Here is a 22,455-nt window from a genome sequence, read left to right as displayed (position 1 = left end):
TATTGGCATCTCATATTTCAGTGAGAGAAGAGTGAAGCCTAACGGACAGATGATCCCCCTTTCCCGGCTGGGTCCCTTTAACACACTTGAGGGGCTACTGAAGATGGTGAAGGCACCCAGCGCTGCCCCACCCTTCACATTCGTTCTGGGTGGCTCTTGGGGCTCTTGCCTCTGCTCACTGTCCACCCGAGACCAGGGTAAGAGAAGAGCCCGAAGAGGAACACTCACTACCCTTGACTGGCGAAGCAGAGCTGGCAGGGCGCTTCTCGGGCTCTTACACCTCCCTGGTGAACGTTGGGTTGTGTGAGAGGCAGTTAGACAGACAGGAGTGGAGCAGGGACACGGGCCAGGTACAGAAGGTCACCAGGATGGAAAGACCTGGATGCTTAGCAAAGGGCAATGGTCGGGTGGGACCTCGCCCCCGGGCGGGCCTTTCCTCTAGCATATCCCTGGTCCTGCGGTTTGGACCCCCGGACCCTTCCTCCCCAGAGATAACACCTGGGCATCAGTTGTGTTTCAGCTCCAGGCCCAGAAAAGCGGCAGAACCAGCCGCAGCTGACCTCAGACCAGCTGCATTGGATGAGGGCCCCGCCCTGGCGCCGACCAGTCAGTCAGTGGAGACCACGACCCTGATCTGGAAAACTGCTGAATACTATAATCAGATCTTTCCAGCTAAAATCTCCTCTCTTAAAACCATTAGGATGGAGGACCCAACACTCTCCCCTCCTGGGAGCATGCCCTTGCCTTTCCCTTCCCCCCCTAGGCCTGGTACCTGTAGCTGCCTCACTCTCAAGCTCCTTCCTTTGCCTCTATACCATGTTTCCTGAGCCCATTTCTTCTGGAAATTACTTCTCCCACCTCTGTGATTAACGAAATAAATGTTCTCTAAGAGTTTGAGTCTTGGCTGTGAATTCTTTCCCAGCCAGAACCCCAGCTCCGAGGTTGCTGAGCCCAGGTCCGGTCTGACCCCAGCAGACTAACACCCGGTGCCGTTCCCTCCCCCGCCAGCAGTTGGGTCACCACCTCATCTCTCCCCCTCCCGAGGCTGCAGTGCCAGTGACAAGTGTCCTCAGGGGATAAGACGGACAGCATGGGCTCAAAGGAAAGAGGGTGTGGCTGCTTCCAGCAGGAGCTTGTGGGCACATCAGTCTCAGGGGGAATGTGTGACGCACAGCAGCCTCCTGCAGGGAAACCAGTCACCAGCAATCGGTTGGAAATGATCTAATTGCAGTTGGTCCGCCTCATTCATTCGTTGTCCTTTGATTCCTAGAATTACTTTACATTTAAGAAGTTGCTGCTTATTTTTTTCTGACAGAAATTCTATCGGCTTATTCTTTCTGTGCTTTTACTTCTGCGGAGACCTGTGGCTGATTAAATTTAAGGGGTTCCATGTCTGTTTGGTGTCTGAACTGAGAGTGGGCATGACCAAGAAGGTGGACAGCAAGTGTGACTGAACACTGGAGACGCCCATGCGAAAGAGACTCGAGCCTGTGTTCAGGGCGCCCGAGACCACACTCATGTTCCGTTATTTGCTAGAAGTATTCACAGGACTCAGAAGCTCACAGTTATGGTTTATTACAGCAAAGGGTACATGTTAAGTGAGGAGTACAGGGCATAGCCCAGGCGAGATGAGGCGCCAGCCTCGGTCGTCTCTCCCAGTGGGCTGTATGCGCAGTGCTTACGTCGCCTGCAGCGGATGTTTGAGGACGTGTGTGGGTTGCTGTTGACCAGAGCAGCTCACAGAGCCTCGTGTCCAGGGACTCTGCTGGGCATGGTCAGCACGGCTGACCCTGGTCTTTCCATCTCCAGCCCTTCAGAGGTCACGCTGATCCAGTGTGGCCAGGGTCCCAGGCAAAGATGGACATCACCATAAATCACGTTGTTAGCACAGACTACTTGGTGTGGCCCAAGGCTCCAGGTATAAAAAGCCACTTGGCTATTCCAGGGGCTTAGCAGTTATGTCCCAGGAGCCAGTGGAGGGCCAGTCCTTTCTGTAGACGGTGCAGGTGTGACACCGGACCCGCCGAGTTACACAGCCTCGCAAGAGTCTACGCTAATGCACTGGGCAGTGACCACAGTGGACTCTCTGGATGCCGGTCTTGGAAACAAGCAGCAGTGTTCGGACACTGGGCAGAAGCCTGGGAACAAACTTGCGCTGGCGATACACAGGCGTATGGTTAGTGGGTCAAACTGTAGTTGGGACCAAACTGTAGTTGGGACCAAGTTGGATCTGCACAGCCGATTTCTTTTCTTGTTCCAGCCACTGCTGCTTCAGGGAGGTAGGGCTGTTTTCCTGATAAAGACTTGTTTTGAACATATAAGAATTAAATGAGAATAGTACATGTAGAAATATGTAAGGGCCGATACAACATAGTTTGTAGACTCAGTCTGGATTTCTGGAGGCCAGTGACAGTGAAATCTTTGTAAGAGGACACTCCTTTGCTAATAAGCACCCAGATCCTTCTGTGCTCTCCTATGATGCCAGGCTTTGTACAGAGCAGAGCAGAGAGCTGTGGGATGTGACAGTGGGAGACGGGGGCTAAAGCAAAACTCACAGATGTCAGGATTCCTGTGGTCTCAGGTGACTTCGGTCCCAGGCATCATTTGCTGGAGGTGATGCGAGACAGAAGCCCGCAGGTCTCTGTCTTTGGTGTCACTGGCTTCTCCGCTGCTGGGTGTCCCGAGTGCCTTCTCGGCCTCTGCTCGGAGCTGTGTAAAGGGTGCCTCGTGAGCTGATAGTGGCTCAAGAAACTCATCTAGCAAGTTATAACTAGTTTTTATTTTTTAATGGGATAGACTATAAATGGAAAGGAGAGTGTGTCTCATCTAGATAAGGTTGAACGGTTTCCGGGAACTGAGCTTTAACTTGGGTACCCGGAATGAATGTTTGTTGGCTCCTGATGTGAAATGGATTCTTGTGTTTTGTGATAAAGCCCCTGAAAGCCGTTGCTCTAGGTGTGTGGGCTCTGGGCGTTGATTGGACCCGTGTCCGTGCCCGATCTCCCCGCACATATGGTTGGCATTTTTCAGTTCAGCGCTGTGCACTCGTCCTTCCCTGCCGTCCGGTCCCGTTAGTGCGGTTTCTGCATACAGCCGGTTAGTGCACTTTTAGCTACAGGAAACGAAAGGAGCGACTTAGATTCGGTCAGCCCTGGCAGTCTCTGAGCCCGAGGACTCCTGCTGTCCTATCTGCCTCCGGAGAAGTGGTGGATTGTTGTTATCCGCGTGCGTGTGCACGTAGACCTGCGTGGGCTGCTGCCAGCCGGCTACCCCCAGGTGCTTACGGGCCGGGCAGGGGGGGGTCTGGCAGTGGTGCGTTGGGTGTGGGCCCGAGCATCCGCCAGCCGTTTCTCTCTCCCTGTTCCGGCCACTGCTGCTCCCGGAGGAAGGGCTGTTTTCCTGATAAAGACCTGTTTTGACCGTCTAAGAATTAAGTGAGAATAATGCATGTGGAAGTACTGGACAACACTCAACAAATCCCCCCAGTTGTGTTCCACAAAAGAATAATTTCCTAAACTGTTAATGGTTTGCTCAAAGGTTATGGGCCAACTGTACTGGATAAACTTTGGGCTCACCAAGTTAACTTTTTCTAAAGCCAGACTTCTCAGAGCCTTTAAGAAGATAAAGCCCATTGTCATTCCTTCTGTTATCTAAACTTTAGCTATAGAGCCTTTATCTTGGGATATCTAACAGCTGATAGTTTAGAGGGAAAAACAATGGGAGGCGCATTTTACCATATTGACTCTTATTATCTAGAAATCTCAGGCCAAGCGTTTTTTCTTTTCTTTGGGGTATACTCTTCAAATTATGCACAAAGTTGACACTATCTAGTTCTAATCTCTTAGGCAGCATGCTGTAGAGCTGCCTCTGAGACAGTGACGTGTATTTTTAATTCACTGGAGAAAGTAATTAAAATATTTGGTGCTAAAACGTTTCATCGTATTTTAAATGTGTGTAAATAGATAAAAATGTTTTCACTTTTACAGTTATCTGATTGAAATATTCTAGCTTCATGTTTCCAGTTATATCTTTAGACACAGCAAGAGCTTCCACCGAGACTTTTCATGTATCTGTGCGATATTCCTTATTTATAACCTCATGGGTATCACGTACGAGAGTAATTAGCCACTTTGAGCCTGGTGAAGTTCTGTTTATTTTGAAGGAGGTCAGTAGGAGCCACCCCAGTATAATATTGCTACTGAAGACCCCACTTTTAGGACATGATGCTCCTTCATGCCCCAGACTGTTTATTGCAGCCTGAAGGCGTAACACTCAGCGCCAACAGGGAGACCCCTCAGTCATATTCTGTGACCCTGGAACCAGTAGAATTAAAAATTCGCTCTCATCAATAAAGAAAAACCCAAGGGGTTTTCGAAGATCCTTTAACTTCTATATTTATTGTATCTTGGGGCATTCATTCCATTAGCAAAAGAAGAAATAAAGGTGAGCATCTGATTCGACACGGTGAGAATCTTAAAGGAACCAGAGACTCCAAAGATGTCAATTTCAAGAAGGCACGAAAGCACCATGTGGTTGGAGAACCGAATTTTCCCAAGTTGACCTGATATTTATTCTCTTACGTACAGGAAGTTTACTCACTCACAGGTTGTCTAAAAGCCTTTCTTTCTCTGAAGCCGAAACTCTCCCTCTAGCAGCTGAGCAGGCTGTCCTTTCTGTAGTGATTTTGGTGCTGGATTTCTACTTATTTTGTATGAGATAAATGTTAGGTGTTGTCCCCAAAGTTGACTTTGGCCTTGCTCAGGAGTGAAAGCGATTCCTCCTCCCTGATGATCATTTCATGTGGCATAAAGAGATAGGACTTGAAACAAAGAGGCCGAGAGCATCGTGTGGGAGTGTGGACTCGAAGAGCAGAGGCCTTGATTTGAGTGCAGCTCCATTTTTCATGGGCTGTGTGTCTGTTGGGAACTTATTCAACTCTTTTGGGTCTGCTTGGTCTTCATATCTGTGAAATGTAGGTAATAATAGTACTGACTCCGTAGGTTTGCTGTGGGCATTATAAATGTGTCCATACATGCAAAGTGCTTAGAATGGTACCTGGCACATAGTAAGTGCTCATTAAATATTAGGCATTATTATTACTATTATTTTTAGCTAGAGCAAGGTTGCTTTTTACTGGTATTCAGAAAACTCAGGCTTTGCTTGAAACTTAATTTGCGTAACCTTCTAAATAATATCAAGGGCAATTCCTCAAATACATCTTCAAGACACTAAATCAGTGCTCTGATTTAACCAACACGAATGTCTTCCATCGGGGGAGAACCCACAGCTCATTCTGAATCCTTTGTGCTTGGAGCGAAGACTCCGGTTGTGGCCCTAGGCCTGAGGTTGGTGCCTGCACAACCAAATGCATGTCTGGCCCAGCAATATTTTGCTTTGGTTTTGGTTTTGTCTTGCTCTTGAAATAAATGCCTTTAAGCAGATCACTGTCACAGGCCACAGGCTCTGCCATGTTCTAGGATCTCCGACTCTTGTCTGGTTCTCCCCTCGAGGCTTCTGAGACCAGACTCCTGTTATTCCAGATGAACCTTAGAGAGTATTGGTGTGAATTGTGCCCAGGAGGTCTAAGCATATTCAGAGGGGAGCAAAAAAGGTGGATGTCTTTCTCCCTGGAGCCTCGTTCTCAGTCATAGCAGACATAGGGAGCCCTCATGCATTCCCTTGGTAGGCAGACAGATGTGAGCAGAGCAAGGACTGAGGGCCAGGTACAGGAGGTCACGGGGTGTGGAAAGCCCCCGGTGCACAGCAAAGGACAGTTGTAGGGTGGGACCTCGCCCCCAGGGTGGCCTTTCCTCCTCGGCATTTCTCTGGTCCTGCGGTTTGGACCCCCTGACCTTTCTTCCCCCGAGATAACATCGAGGCCTCAGTTGTGTTTCAGCTCCAAGCCCAGAAAAGCAGCAAAACCAGCCACAGCTGACCTCAGGACCAGCTGCATTGGATGCGCCCCCCCCCACCCCCACGCCAACCAGTCAGAGGAGATCTAGACCCTGAAAGGGCACACGTGGAAAACTGCTGAATATTCTATTAAGATCCTTCCCCGGAACCTCCCCTAAGATCTCCACGCTTAAAACCATTAGGATGGAGGACCCAGCGCTCCCCTCCCGGGAGCAGGGCCCACCTTGGCCTTTCCCTTTCCCCTGCCCCAGGCACAGTACCTTTCGCTTCCTCACTCCCAAGCCCCAGAGGCCCTTCCTTTGCCTCTATAACTTGTTACTAAGCCCATTTCTTCTGGAAATTACTTCTTCCACCTCTGTGATTAACGAAATAAATGTTCTCTTAGAGTTCGGGTCTTGGCTCTGAATTCTTTCCCAGCCAGAACCCCAGCTCCGAGGTTGCTGAGCCCAGGTCGGGTCTGACCCCTGGTGCCGTTCACGGCACCGACATTTTCTTGATAGATAAATACCATCGGAACTCAAAGGTTTCAGCATTTACGACATATGTCTTTTTCCTGCCCAAAAGGTGAGCTTGGAGAAACAAATTCAATAAACAGTGTAATTATACCCAGGACTATCAGCTATTTCAACATACAACAGAACAAAATGATTTTAAAAGAATTTCTGTATAAATACAACTGATACAACTCTAAAAATGGTGAGATTCAACCAGCCAGGCAGGGTAAGCCCAGGTGAGGTGAGGGGTGCTGAGCATTCTCCTTGCCTTTCGGGGCTGTAACTGGGCTCTTTAACAGGTCTTAAATGTCCACAACTCGCAGGGGCCTCCTTGTTTGACTTGTGTGGCGCTTGTGTGCCCATCGCCCTGAACTTCCTTCAGTGAGGAGGCTGCCCTGGAGTGATGCTCCTGCTGTGAGCTAAGACAGACCATGAATTATTAATCACTCCCGGGGCTCAGAGCCGCTGCAGGAGCGGAGCAGTGTCCTCTGTACAACAGGCCTGCTCACCTGCTCCTGACAAATTAGGAGCATCTGAAACTGCTTGTTAACACAAGGAGTGGGGAAAGGTGACTCGGAAATGCATCGATATTTAGCCCTTTGGTAGGACCTCGCAAGGCTTATAGCCAGCAGTGTTTCTTCATAAATAACTGTCTCTCCTATCTGTGTGGGTTAGTGTGCGAGGCTAAGGCCTTCTGTCAAGCTGAGCTTTATGGCTCAATTTCGGCTGTACTCCTTGAGAAGCCGCTAGGGAAAAAAGTAAAAACACAATTATAAAGATGCCTACTCCATAATCGTTGAGTCCTGCTTGTAGAACCTGGTCCTTCTCAAGGATGTTTCCCCGTCTGAATTAAGCTGATGGGCAATGAGAGCAAATACAATTCTTTGCAGCAGTGGCGACTGTTTTATCAACAGCCGGCTTATGTGGGATCCTGACGGGAGGATTAGGGGCCGCGGCCACCCCGAGACGTAAAATATGTGAGGCTGTCTGCCCGAGGAGACGGTTTGCAAACCTAAATGGTGCTCTGTGGTACTTGCTAAGTAAAGCTGCAATTGAAAATTTCCTCTTACAAAGGTAAAGACAGCTCCATATTTATTAGATGGCTGATTAGTACTATCGACCTGCTATTCATTTCGATCAGATGAAAATCCGATACTGGAGACCCATTTGTAATTTTAATTGAGGCGAGGCGCGCAAACGGCGAAAGGCCCAGCCTTCTGCGGGAGCTCGAATCGTCCTTCACAGTGCACACGCCGTCTCCCCATCAGATGGGCAGGCACCAAGGCTCCCTGCTCTCCTGCTCCGGCAGGGACCACCTCTGACATCTGTCACCCAGAGCGGCTCTGCCCAGTCTTGACCTTCGTATAAATGGAATCGCGCATTGCGTTTCCTTTTGTGTCTGGTTTCCTCCGGCCGGTATTGCGTCTGAGATCTGTCCGTGTGTGCAATCGGGGCGTTGGCCTGTGCCCTGACTGTTCATTTAGGCTGCTTTCTTAAGGAAAGTGTTCCTGGTTTGAGCAGAGCAATTGCAGTAGATACCCTGACACACAGGTATGTGTAAGTGCTTCATAACTGTTAGAACCATTACCGTGAGTTTTGTACCCCAAATCCAGCACCAAGGAATAGTACAATATTAATGCAAGTGCCCTCAAAGTATTCCTTTTCTGTTCTTACTAATCTAAGAGTCATGTGCTTCTCCATTGTAAATTAATAATACCTCAATATTCCTAGTTTCTTGTTGATGCAGGTTGTAAATTGACATTCTTACAGTCCTGCTGAGAATCAAATTGCATTTGTGGGCAGGCAACACCCTTGTCAAGCCATCCCACTGGTACAATAATTAGAGATTCCTGCTAGGTTTGACCTGTATAAAAAAATAACACAGGTGGGAAAATTTACATTATGTCCTCAATAACAAATTGTTACAGTTTCTCAGAAAGTTGATTTTTGTATTTTATATAGATTGTTCAAATCAACAGTGTGACTACTTTCCTACCAAATACATGTTTTATACACACACACACACATGTGTGGCCTCTGCAATACGATGGCCACATTAAAAAGAGGCATGGCATTTTATGAATATTAACTTACCTTTGTCCAACTTTATCTCATCTCTTTCCCATACAGAAAAAGTAAAAGGAAACTATCAAGAAAAGACTCTAATATGTTTGTCCATCTCTTCCAAGATGTTTTATAGCTTAAGTTCTTCTCTATACAGCTTTTAAGTCTTGCTGTCATTTTCTCCGAATTGCATTGTTTTATGAAAGTAAATGAGCTCAGTCAGTCAGGGTTATAAAACGATTCCATGTACTGCCAGATTATCAGGGGTCTTTCAGTCCAGATCCACTGTCATTGCTGCTGTGGATTGACAGGTACCCCACCCCTCCTTCCCACATTCATATGGTGAAGCCCTGTATTTGTGATGGGCCTTTGGGAGGTGGTTAGGTCGAGCTGAGGTCGTGAGGATGGGTCCCTCCTTACGGGATTACTGCCCTGATGAGAAGAGACGCCAGAGCGCCTGCTCCCCCTCTCCCCCCACCACCGTGACGACTGTCCGTGACCGCCTGTGCTGCCAAGAGTACAGCAAATGCTCAGTGATCCTTCACAGTACACGCCTCCCTGACCGAGTCATCACAGCAGCCCTCTGACGTCGGTGCCACGTCCCCGTTTTAGAGATGGGAGCATTCAGGGCCAGAGGCGCAGTGTGTCCAAGGCCCACAGCCCGTCCCTAGTGGGGCTGATTTGAACAGGGCAGGAGCATGTCAGGGCTTCCTGACTTATCAGTATGACGGATGCGATTTATATAAACTGCCAGTCTCCTTTATATTATAAACGTGTTCGTAAAGAACGTTCTGTCTGTCCTGGCGGGGTGCTCAGGTGGTTGGAATGTCGCTCCGTACGCTGAAATGTGGGCTCGATGATCGCGTCAGGGCAGGTACGGGAGGGAACCAGTTGATGTTTGTCCCTCACACCGATGTTTCTCTCTCTCTCCCCCTTCCCCCGTCTACAAAATCAATAAACATCCCCGGGGGAGGGGAAAAAAAAGTTATAGCAAAATTACATTTTTAAGTTGCGTTTTAAAAGTCCCAGGAAGTTCTATTTAATGGCAGTTGGTAGAAGGAATAATTTATTCCCTTATTTATATTTTTCACAGATCAGTTTGTTCATGTTTCTAGAGGAGGTTATCCTGCTGTGATTTGTTTTTGAGCCGTAGCCACTTTACTTTGGTTCTGTGTCAAATAATTTCCCTTATTAACATTGATCGGGATTTAAAATCAGGAGCCTGCTCCGTCTGTCACGCCCTGTCCCACCACAGCCACCCCCTCTGAACTAGGCCCTCGTACCAGCCCCGTTTAATCCAGGCATCGACGGAACCGGTCATCAGCTCCAAGCCTCTGACTCCGCCTAGGCCGGTTTCTCCAACAATCCTGCCTTCCTACGTGGACACATTTTAAAGGGAATCGTTAAAGCTTATACTTCTTTAGGATTATCCACTCATATTCATTCCTATGGGGGTAAAACCCCCACCCGTCAGAACATGTAGTAACCTTTAAACATGCATAGTGTTTGAACCCCGTAGAGAGCCACGGGGCATTAAAACACTCTTAAACGCAACTTACGTCTTAAGACTTGCAGTTTACGCCGCCTCGGCTTTCTTGGCTGAAGAGCTGAGTTTTAAATCTCAAGGGCGAGAGCCGCTGAAGCATCAGAGGATCTGGGCACATTTCACCACAGACGGTGGCCCTCTGCGGCCTTCCCGGTGTGTCAGCGGGATGCAGCGTGCGCCCTGGAGATGGAGACAGCCTATTCATTTAGAATTGATTGGAGCATCTTCCTGCAATGATGAGGGTAAATCAAGAGGATTAAGTAAGCATTCTAGTGGGAATGGGCAATATGTAACGGAACAGCAGCTGCGCCAAGCACGCCGGGGATCAAACTTGCATTAATGACGGCCGGCTGGATGGAGTCCTTATTGTCTCCAGCTGCATTTTCTCGGAGAAAGGTGTGTCTCCTCCTAAATATTACCCACTTCAGTGATTTTAACATTGTGAACAGGTGCTAGGTTTTCAGAAGAATTAATTTTTTGCCTTTTTTTTTTTTTAACAGAACATTTTTAAAAGAAAACAGTTTTAAAAATATTATGGCTCCAATTCTCGTTTGGTTTCCTCTGTCCCGGGCCTCCCCAAGACAAGCCATTGTCGTGATACAAAAGCGTTCAGTTCCTCTCTGGGAAGGCTGCCTGTGGGTGGAATTGTTCCATTTTAGGGTGAGTTCTAATCTTTTCAAGGCCATAGGCCTCCAAGAGACATGAGCCACGATTTTTATGGGTTTACTAGATACCAGATATAGCACCCCCAGGAAATGAGCCAGAACGCATAGAGTAAGGATTGACAGTTTGCTGCTGACCCGGGAGCCAGTTGTCGGTAGAGCACATTCCCCGCTGTGAGGCAGGCCCCGGGAGTCTGCGGGTGCGGGGTCCGCACAGGCCCCCGGGACCCGCTCCCTCTGCGTTCCCCTGTGCGGTTCTTTTTCTTCTGACGACTTGTGCCGACTGTCTAGAGTCGCTCTTCCCAGTGGGCTAGTCTGGGGTGATGCACGTGTCCTCCTTGCCGTCTGCCACAGCTGCTGTTGCACTGGGTGTTAACCCGGTGGGGTGGACGGTGCCCCACCAGCTGAGCCTCACCGGCCAGGGCTGCCGGTGTCATTTTAATAGCGGCACGGTGACCCGCCGCCTGGAGAGGGCGCGGCGTCCCGCCAGCAGCTCCCGGCGCCGGGCGCGGGCGTGTCCAGCGTGTTTGTATTTCACATCGCACTGCCATGGGCGCCGTCGCGTGCGGAGCTTTTTCCAAGCTTAGGGTTAGTTTTTGAAAACCTCTGGTGGATTCAGAGAAATGGGATTTACCGGTCAAAGGGCATGAGCATTTTAATGCCGACGTGTATGTATCGACAGGTTGTTTTCCTAAAACGTCGTCACATGTGAAATTATACCCGACACCAACACTGGGCACCCAGCGCAGCTTTACGTTTTCTGTAATCCCTGCCGTGACGGTTCCATTTCGCGGTGAAACTCGCCTGAGTTGTGTGCCTTCCAGCTTCGGGCGCTCGACGCCTCCCAAGGGCGCCTGTCCTGGGCCAGCGTCTGCGTTTTTTGCTGACATGCTATTCTTTCTTCCACTTGATTATGTTCTTGATGGAAGAAAAGGAAGTGAGAGTCTCAAGCGTTGTTTGTGCTGTTAGACAAAGAGGAATCTTGGCTATTTTTAGAATTATCCAAAAATGTGTGAAGTTGAGAGGCTGCGTAAGAGATTTCCTGCGATTTGCCTACATTTTGTAATAACTTTTGTTGTGTTTGTCTCTGTGTCTGTGAATAGTATCTACTTGAAAGCGAGGCTGGAATCTAATAGTGCCTTTCCCAATATTTATCACCTTGTGGCTGCTCTGAAAACAATAGCGAAAGCAATCCAGAAAACAGTGCACATTAAACATCGCCTGTTGTGCACCATTAAAAAATTATTTTGGACGCTGTGGTCAGGTAATGATTCAACAAAGATTGCTTTAAACAAAGCCTATAGATGTAACCTTGAATTTATGAGAAGACATAGGGATGGTTATTTACTCTATAAAAGTGTTTATTGTAGGTGTATCACCTAAATATTGAGCTTCACTAGGGAATTTAAGTTTTTTTTTTTTAAAAATTGATTTACATGCCTTTATGATCTTATCTTTTGCATTAAGTGAGTTTATTGGAATAAGCATTTTGCTGAAATGCTCTAAGACTAGAAACAGATCTGTTGCCTCCAAAAGATAAGCTACTTATTTCCCCTCTCATCACTTTATCAGGGCTGCTCTGTGGAGTTAAAATTTCAGTGGGCATCAAATGTTGCATTTGCCAGCAAGCTTTCCGTTTATATGTCAATAATCTTGATACAACAACACATATACCTGTATGTTTATACTTAATACCATTTGAGGAAGAAAAGAAAAAGTTAGTTGTATGCGTTTGAAAATTTGGGAAACCATAACATAGTATTTTATTAGAAAGGAAATAGGATTGGAAACAAAAAAGACTAACATTGAAAAAGAAATAGACCCAGGAAGGAAGGAAGTCAGAGTAGAGAGGTTCTCCAGGGTGGCCCCTCCCACTGCTGGGCGCCCCGTGCCCTGGGCCCCGCACGTCGGCCTCCCCAGAGCCGCGTGGCCGGGGCACCCTGGGTGGGAGCCCAGGCAGGCAGGACAGCCAGGAGTGCCACCTTGACCAGGTTTTGCTCACTTAGTGTTGACACTGCAGCACAGCATTTGCCCTTTGAAAAGGGGCGAGTCTAGTATCAGAAATTATTAGTCAGGACTTGCCCCAAACCGCCTCCTGGGAGAGGTGAGAAAGGGTCCCACAGCTTGATCAATAGGTGTCCTCACTTCCCTCCCTCAGGGAAGACATACTTTAAAAAAAAACTCTTTTATTTTTTTACTTTCAATTTTTTGTTACAGTTTTTAACATAAACTTTGGAATACATGATTTCAACCCAAGGAAATAGCTTTTCAGGTCAGCATGTGGTGCAGCTGCAAGATCGTTCTGTAACCAGCTTACACTGAGGACGTTGAAGTGGTTTATAGACTTTAGGTTTAGTCTCTAGACCTAAATTTAGGTCCCAAATCTACCTAGTAGGTATATATTTTTGGACATTAATAGTGCCACTTTCTGATAATGTAGATAATGTCTGCAAAGCAAAGGGGTTAGATCGGAGAATCTTAAAGATCACTTTTAGATTAAAATAAAAAGCCATTTAACTTCAACCCATACCTCACACCATGTACAAAAATTAACTAAAAATGGACCGTGGACTTAAATGTAAAACGTAAAACTATCAGAGTTCTAGGGACCATAGAAGACAATCTTAGTGTCTTTGAAACACCAAGAGTGTGATCCATACAGAAAAATAATACACTGGGCTTCACCAACATCGAGAACTTGTAGGCGCTGTTGGCAGGAGGCATAGACAAGGCAAGACTGGGAAAAGCGCATCTGCAAATTACACGCCCGATGCAGGAGTCACCTTTAGAATGTAGAAAGACCTCCCCACACTCAATAAATGTGAAAATAACCCTATACAATTTAGGCAAAATATTTGAACAAATACTTCACCAAAGGTGGTATGCAGATGGCAAATAAGCCCATGAGAAGTGCTCAGCATTATCTGGGGTTAGGGAAATGCAAATTCATAAAGTGAGATGCCACTTTATGCCGGTTAGAATGCAGGCAATGAAAAACACTGCTCGCGCCAAGCACTGGTGAGGGTGTGGGGCAACTGGGAACCTCATCGCCACGGCGGGGATGGAAATGGGAGAGAAACCACTTTGGAATAAAACAATTTGGCAGATTCTTAAGTAGTTAAATATATGCCTACTGTGTAACCTGGCCATTCCACAGAATTTATCCAAGATAGTCAAACATATGTCCATACACAGACCTGTACACAATGCGCATGGCAGCTTTGTAACAGGCAAAAACTAAAAATAACTTAAATCATCATCGACGGGTAAATGGTAAACAAATCCTGGTCTATTTATGGGATCGCGTACAATTCTACAATAAGAAGGAGTGAACTCTTGATATACAGGGTGTCCCAAAAAATGTATACACAGCGTATATACAGTGTTTATTAAAATACATTTCACTTCCAAAATGTAATAGAATCTAGAGCTATAAGCACAAAAAGTGTACATACATTTGGGGGGGCACCCTCTGTACATCGATACAGATGATTTCCCAAATCACTCTGTGGAAGGAAAGAAACCAGGCAAAAATGAGTATAAACTGTATGATTTTATTGGTGAAGATTCCCCGAAATACAAGCTAATATATAGAGGCAGAGAGCAGATGAGTGGTGCCTGGGGACGGGGGTGGGAGGGCGAGAGGAGGCCTTACAGGGTCCAGGAGCGTGTGTGTGTGTGTGTGTGTGTGTGTGTGTGTGTGTGTGGCCTGTTTCCTTGTTATCTCGACTGTGTTAATGGTTTCGGGGTGCACACTACACCCAAACACCTCAACTCTAACACTTTAAGTACGTGCAGCTTATTATATGCCAATTGTGCCAACCAATAAGCTTTTAAAAAATATAGTCCTTCTAATCTGTTCACTTAGATAAGCCTTTTTTCAAAGAAATTTGCAAAGTGCTAGCCGGTACTTCCTGAGCCGCAGCGGGTGCGACAGGCGTCTGCCTGACGGGCGTTTCGCGGCGGCCGAGGCCACACTGGGTCCCCGCTTCCACGGGTCACGCAGGAGTCCGACCGTACTTACCTCCCACAGAGAGGCTTCCAGGCCAGCGTGCCGAGGGAACAAATTCAGAAATTCAGAAATAAGCAGCGATTGCTAGATACTTTCTCTTTTCCCTACTACATGTCGATACCGAGGGTTCGCCAAGCCCACCATTTGAAAAATGCCGGCTTTCCCAGCAGTTTCAGGTGCAAAGAGTAATTTTGTTTGTTCGTCGTTTTTATCTTACAAACCGACTTTCGCGTGGTGGGGACTCGTGTTGCCAGGCGGGAAGGGCCACCCACCGCAAGTGGAGTGACTGGACGTGAACCTTTCATGCCAGAGGGGCGGAGGAAAGCCTCCCACCCGGCTGGCCGTCCCTGCCCTTGAACGCTCCTTCCCCTGCTGACCCGTGTGGCAGCTTCTGGCCTGTCCTTGGCCGGGCCTGGCTTCCCCGGGGACACTGCCGCTCACCGGGGTGCCTCTGGCCGGCGGCTCATCCCGCTCGCCCCTGAGCTGGCGCCTGGACCGGGCGGCTGGCTTTGGGCTGGCCGGTGTCGCCCAGCACGGCCTGAGACATTCGCTGACATCCCGTGCATCTTGCAGCACGCGTGCTGTGCGGCAGACCCGGCGCAGCGGTAAATCCCGCGTGTGCCTCCCAGTCTGGTTACCAGCCACTTTCACTGCGTCGAAGCTCACCCTGCGCTCAGCCCAGTCACTCCCTCCCCTTGGTCTCCAGGGATTTGCCCGAGGCCAGGGCCCTCGGTAAGGAGGACGCGCCACTCCACGCCCGTCCCCGTCCCGTCCCCGCGGCCTTGACTCCCAGCCCCCCTTTGGGGAGCCTCAGCGCCTGCATTATTGACCTGTCAGAATCCCGGCCAGATGCCCGCTGCCGCCGCCTGATTTATGAGGCCATTTCCCGGAACTGACAACTCAGAAATCTCAGGCTCGGCGAGCCCGCTTGCCGGCAATAAAGTTTTATTTTTTTCACCTCTGCTCTTCCTTCGTTTCCCGTGAGTCAGATATCAGAGCCCAAGACGTCCCTTCTCAGGAGCTGTCGCTGCCATGCAGTGAAATAACTCTTCTTGGCTCTTCCCGCGGCCCCTCTGCAGCGTGGGCTGTGGCTCCCCCCCTTCCAGCTGAAGCGCTCGCTAGGGCGACCCCGACTCCCCAGGCTTTCCAGCAAGGGAGCGCTGTCCTTCGTCTGTGCCGCTGAGGCCGCCCCCTGCGCGTGAATAGCTCAGACCCCACCCTGTCCAACGTACCTCGGAAGGGAAACCTCGCTTTTTTGAATCCTTACCTGAGGATATTTTTTCCATTGCTTTTCAGAGAGAGAGAGAGAGAGAGAAACATCGATGTGTGAGGGACACACCGATTGGTTGCCTCCTGCAACCCCGATAGGGGCCGGGCATCGAGCCTGCAACCGAGGTACCTGCCCTTGGCCAGAATCGAACCCAGGACCCTTCAGTCCCCGGGCCAGTGCTCTAACCGCCGAGCCAAACTGGCTAGGGCCAAAATCCCGGGTTTTTATAATTTAAATAATTACATGTTCTTCTGTCTACTTCTGGGTTTTCCAATCTCGTAACCTTTTCTTGTGTGAGTTGGTACATATTGAGCTTCTAGGATACGCTTCTGCACCTGCTCGGTCAGGTTCTCCTTCCATCACCCCCCTAAAGACAGCCATTCTCCGGTTCTTAGGCCAGATGGCTCTGGAATAACTTCATTAAGCCTCCCAAAACGACATTGCAGTTTTTAAATTAGCAGTGCATTAAATCTACAGATTCGGTAGAGAATGGATGACTTTACAGATTCGTCAGAGAACGGATGACTTGAGCCAAGTTATCTCCCCACCCAGACACACAGCTCTACGTGCATTGAGGTGTTTCCGCCTGTCCCTGCGTGTAGCTTGTGGCTCTCGTCACACAGGTCCCGCTTAGTTATTATTTTAGGTATTTAATGCTTGTTGTTGGTACTCTAAGCGGCATCACAGTGGTTTATTCTAATTTTAAGTGCTCTCTGCATGGGATTTCACCCAGTGCCGTGGCTGTTCCCTGTATCTAGATGACCGCTCGGCCTGCATCTGAGCCCTGGCGCCTCACCCCATCTTCCTGCTGGGCAGCGGGCCCTGTCCCGGACCTGCCTCGCGCTCGATGTAGTCAAGAACAAGCCCTTCTTTCTCTGCCACCCCAAAATGCCCTCCCTCTGTTACCCCCTAATGAGTTTTACCACGGTCCTGCCACATAAGATGGAAGCCGCGAAGTTCTCGCTAACTGTCCTGCCCACCAGGCCTCCTGATGGCGCCCCCACGGTGTGTCCGGTGCCAGCTCCCTTCTTCCAGCCCTGCGGGCCCGTCTGGTTTCCGGCCTGTCTTGTTTTCTGTTCTGATGGCTCCCCCGCTGGGTGTTTCAGCCTCTAGTCTCTCCACCCCTCTCCAAACCCAGCCTGTTTCCTGTAATAATTCTCGTATCGAAAACGCCGATGCCGCGATCGGCCCAAGGTGGCTCTCCCTCGCTTTCCCCATGAATTCCAAGTACTGTGCCTTTTGCACGGGAGCCTTCAAATTTGATGTCAACAGAATAGAACCATTCGGTTCAGGTCGCACTTTCACCAGCATCATGTTGATTACGTTCCAACCACCACCTGCTTCTTGTGTACCCCCGGCCTCGGTCTCGTGTACCCCCAGCCTCGGTCTCGTGTACCCCAGTCCTTGGTCTCGTGTACCCCAGTCCTCGGTCTCGTGTACCCCAGTCCTCGGTCTCGTGTACCCCAGGCCTCGGTCTCGTGTACCCCAGGCCTCGGTCTCGTGTATCCCAGGCCTCGGTCTCGTGTACCCCCGGCCTCGGTCTCGTGTATCCCAGGCCTCGGTCTCGTGTACCCCCGGCCTTGGTCTTGTGTACCCCCGGCCTCGGTCTCGTGTACCCCAGTCCTCGGTCTCGTGTACCCCCGGCCTCGGTCTCGTGTACCCCCGGCCTCGGTCTCGTGTATCCCAGGCCTCGGTCTCATGTACCCCCGGCCTCGGTCTCGTGTACCCCCGGCCTCGGTCTCGTGTACCCCAGTCCTCGGTCTCGTGTACCCCAGTCCTCGGTCTCGTGTACCCCAGGCCTCGGTCTCGTGTACCCCAGGCCTCGGTCTCGTGTATCCCAGGCCTCGGTCTCGTGTACCCCCGGCCTCGGTCTCGTGTATCCCAGGCCTCGGTCTCGTGTACCCCCGGCCTCGGTCTCGTGTACCCCAGGCCTCGGTCTCGTGTACCCCCGGCCTTGGTCTTGTGTACCCCCGGCCTCGGTCTTGTGTACCCCAGGCCTCGGTTTCTTCACTTCTGCAGCCGGGTGGCCTTCAGTGACTTTCCAGACCATTTTCCCCACCCGGGGCGCCTGCCTCTTCTTCCCGTCCCAGTTCCTAAACCACTGCCCCCAGCCCCCCACCCACCAGTGACCCACCATGTCCTCCGATCACTTCCAGGGACGCGTGTGTGCCTCTGGTGGGACGTGTCGCCCGAGTCACTTCCGCAGGTTTCTCCTGTGTTCCTTGCGCCCCCTGTGAGGCTTTCCGAGGCCTCGCCTGGGCTCCAGCTACTGTGTCCCCGACAGGGTCTCTGTCAGCACTGACTCTGAAAGGAACAGAGCCTGGAAGGGCCGGGTGGTATTTTCTTCAAACAGCCAAAGCCATAATGATAAATGTCAGCCGTCGGGCACCGGGCGAGCCCGCAGTGCGTCCAGCCCCCGCGGTCACACCGGCCTGGCTTAGCTCGTCAGCCCCGCAGCCCTGGCCGATGCTGTCCTCATAGCTCCATTCTGCAGGGGGAGGTGAACCCCAGAAGGAGCCCTGTTTCCCCAGCGCCCCGTCAGGCCAACACCCGGTGAGGCGGGGCTCGGACCCCCCGGCCGCGTGACCCTGGGGTTTGAGCTCGCGCCCCAGCCGCTCCTGATCGCGGCGCTGAGGCGAGACCGAGTGGGCAGGAGCTCAGGGTCCCGACTCCGTGCGCCCCCTGTGCCGCCTCCTGTCTGCTTTTCACATTCACGTCTTATCTGCATTCTTCTCACGCTCAGTTGTGAGCTGCTTCCGTTTTTTTATTTTTAAGTGTGTGGCTGCAAGTGGCACATGACTCACTGTCGTCAGGAGCGACGGCCCTTCCACGCCGGAGACACAGGCCCGCGGGGCGCGCGGTGGGATCCGGCCTCGCAGACACGGGTGTTGGGGCTGGTTCAGTCGCCACCCGTCAGTGTTTACAGATCTGTAAACGTTCCGGGGGGGTGTCTCCAAAAATTAGGACAAAGGGGAGAAATAAATGTATGAGCATTGACTGTACTCAATATGTGTAAAAAAATCGTGGTAACAAAATAGGTCTGTGTTTCTAAATCACTTATTAAGGGCCTTGCTCTTGGCTGTTAAGGTTGCGTCGGTTTCCACTCCTGCAGACGGTGTTGCACTGAGCGTCCCCATCGCTCTCCCGCTGTCCCCACCGCTCCCCCGCTGTCCCCACCGCCCCCCCGCTGTCCCCACCGCCCCCCCGCTGTCCCCCCCGCTCCATTGCTGTCCCCACCGCCCCCCCGCTGTCCCCATCGCCCCCCCGCTGTCCCCATCGCCCCCCCCGCTGTCCCCACCGCCCCCCGCTGTCCCCACCGCCCCCCCGCTGTCCCCACCGCCCCCCACTGTCCCCACCGCCCCCCCGCTGTCCCCATCGCTCCACTGCTGTCCCCACCGCCCCCCCGCTGTCCCCACCGCCCCCCACTGTCCCCACCGCCCCCCCGCTGTCCCCACCGCTCCATTGCTGTCCCCATCGCCCCCCCCGCTGTCCCCATCGCTCCACTGCTGTCCCCATCGCTCCACTGCTGTCCCCATCGCCCCCCTGCTGTCCCCATCACCCCCCCGCTGTCCCCATCGCTCCCCCGCTCTCCCCATCAACAGCTTTTCCTTTAAGGTAGATTTTTTATAAGCGGAGTCACTGTTACTCTCACGCCGTAACTTCATGACATTTGATTTGAATTGCTAAATTATAGGTAAAATATTTCCATCTTCACGGTAAATTGCTGGGAAGGGGCCTGTGTCAGATGCTGCAGTAGACATCTCTGGTGGGTGGACACTCAGGGAATTATTTTGTGATATACATATCACAACAATACATAATTTTAATTTTAAAATAAAAAAAAACAGAAAGGATGCTTGTTTTTAAATTTAATGTTGAATCGGCTTTGATGAAGAACTTAGATGCTTTATATTTTTAAAGACAGTGGAGTATATCAATTTAATGTATCTTCTTTCAAGTACAAAATTTAAACCAGATTTATCAAAACTCCCAGTCCCAGTTTTCATTTCTTTTTTGCCAAAGTGGTCAGTGTCACCAACTGAAAGTGAGGACTTGAGCGATACTTCTCCTTAACTTGGTTTAGGGATGTTACTTTTACCAGAAGACCACTCTCATAAGGCATGAGTCAGTCTCTTCACAGTGAAATGTTTTTGGTTATTTAAATGAAATTTCAAAGAAACAATATTTTGGTTTAGACAAGTTATGTTTTCAGTCACAGTTTTATGACCAGTAAGATAACACCTTTAAAGTTGTGTGTGTTCTGAGCTAGGAGTGAGCCAAGTGGTGCCCCAGTGACTCTCCCCAGATACAGTGCCGGACCCTCTATTATTTGGGGTCTCGACCACATCAGACTCAAGCCCTTCGGCCTGATTTTTGGGGGGTTCCAGCATGTGGCCCACCTACCTCTGGGTCAGGCCCCTCCTCCCACGCGGAGCCTCAGCCCCCAGTGTACCCACCCCCAGGGTCTGCCCAGTGGCCGGTCTCCTCCCCTCACCCCACCCTCCTCCCCTCCCACCCCGCCTCACCCAATTTTGGTTAATTCTTTAACCACACAATTTGACATTTGATTATTTTTGGGTTTTTTATACAGTTCTTGAATTTGTGTATGTTTTTTCGCCCCTGCTAGTGATAACTGCACAGCAGATAGTAAATAGATATTCCTAATGTGACAGATAAATTCTATGATTTGAAATTTTAATTGTGGCATAAAGAGTCCAAGGTCCTTGATTGTTCTGTTAAGAAATAATTTATAAGCCTGTGGGATGCTGGTTACTCTGCGTTCTCACCAAAATGGCATCTGCTTTTTCTTTAGTTTTCCTGGAAGTAACTTTTCATCAATAAACAGGAGATCCAGAGCTGGATTCGAGTCCTGCTCCTTCCATTTCCCGGCTTCCTGGCGCTGGATGTGGGGTCTGGTTCAGTGATCTGTGCGTGGACAGGAGTATCCTGGGGTCACTCCTGAGGGTCTCCCCGGCTTTGGAACGCCACCTTGAATATCCAGAGTGCGCGGGGTTCCCCCAGCTAGGACCACTGACCTCACCTACGCCGCTGAGCATAAACAAAATAGGACTTTCATCGTTAAATCTTAGTTTGCTTACAGATTCATACTTGTATCGGTCAGAAAACGTGAAAATGGACTAACACAGATTTTTAACTGCAGAATGTTACGGCTTGGCCAGTTGCCTCCGATACCCAGCGATTTCCTTAAACCCTGTAGAAGAATAATATAAATATGACATATTTGATCTCTTGAGTTCTCCTCTTAGCTTTAATAACCTTAAAAAAGAACTCTCATTTTTCTTCCACAAAAACCACATCATTGAGGCAGGAGCGTAGGTGGATGCCAGGGTTTCTTTTTAATTCAGGGCCTGGCGCCCTGTCTGGCTGAGGCGCGGGAGCGTGACCTCCTGTGTGGCTCGCTGACGGTCTGTCCCCGGGGAGGCCAAGGCCGTCGCAGCGCTGCCTGGATAGAGAGCGCGCGAGGTGCTATTTCAGTGGCAGGGCTGTTTTGTGACCATGTTCTGCAGCCAGACTGGAGGTGACAGCATTATTTACTTTTGTTGCTCGGGGTCCAAAGAGAGAATAAATTGCTATTGATTTTTGAGACATTGCAGTGAAGGGCCTGGATGCCTCCGAAGAGCTGGGTGGCGGGGCAGCCGGCGTCGGCGCAGACTGCCTTTGAAAGTGAAAATTCATTTTCTTGTTATTGTCATAAAGACTTTTTTCTCTCTTAGAGCCAGTTACAGAAGATGTGGCTGTGGGGCTGGTGCCGTTGTAAATGTCTCCCCCCCGCAGACGGAATGGAATCCAGCACTTTGCGGGGCAGCCTGGGATGGATGACCAGAGCTGAGCGTGTGCACTTGCGCGCGTGTCGTGGCCGGGCCTGAAGGCCGTACTTAACTCTCTTAGTCTGTCAGCCGCTTCGCCAAGGACGCTCTTAGGCTTTGCAAATGTTTGGTGGCACGATAGGAGGAAATTTGGTTCCTGGCTTATGTAGTTTTAGCTTGTACGTGGTAACTGTGCTTCTGAAGTGCTGTGTCTGCTCTCCTTGATGATTTTTAAATTTATTATTTAGATGTGACATTTAAATCCACATGTTTTTAATGTGGAACGTATTGGAGGCATTCTAGCACATCCACGCCCAGTGCCCCATTTCGCAGCCCCGTAACCCCTTCCACGACATCGCTCCTTAGGCTATTTAGGTCCTGCTTATGGTGCCACCTGAGGGGCACATACCAAAGGAATCGCTGGAAGTGAGCTCACACCCTGCACCTGACAGTGATTTTTCTTAGGTCAGCAGTGCCTCCTAACCTGATAGTCTAGGATGACCCATGTTTTCATGTATCTGGTTTGGGAAGTGAGCGTTGTCAGCATCTGGAATTTTCCTGGCGTATATGAAAGTGGGAACCAGGTGAGCTAGTGACAGCGTGGGCTGGGAAGGGACTGCTGACGCGGGTAGCTTCCCCGAGTCAAGAAGGGACTTTGTAAAGGAT

The 22,455-nt window shown here is 50.1% G+C and overlaps 1 protein-coding gene across 5 annotated transcripts in view; it reads left to right on the top strand.

Moving 5' to 3' along the window:
- Window positions 1-22,455, top strand: part of PRKN (parkin RBR E3 ubiquitin protein ligase) — a 618,945-nt gene that overhangs the window by 26,555 nt on the left and 569,935 nt on the right. The gene's annotated exons all lie outside the window — the stretch shown is intronic.

Source organism: Miniopterus schreibersii (assembly GCF_964146895.1).
Source record: "Miniopterus schreibersii genome assembly, chromosome: 6".
NCBI classification, from domain to species: Eukaryota; Metazoa; Chordata; class Mammalia; order Chiroptera; family Miniopteridae; genus Miniopterus; species Miniopterus schreibersii.
Note: the sequence above shows the minus strand (reverse complement) of the source record. Positions and strands in the feature narration are given on the sequence as shown.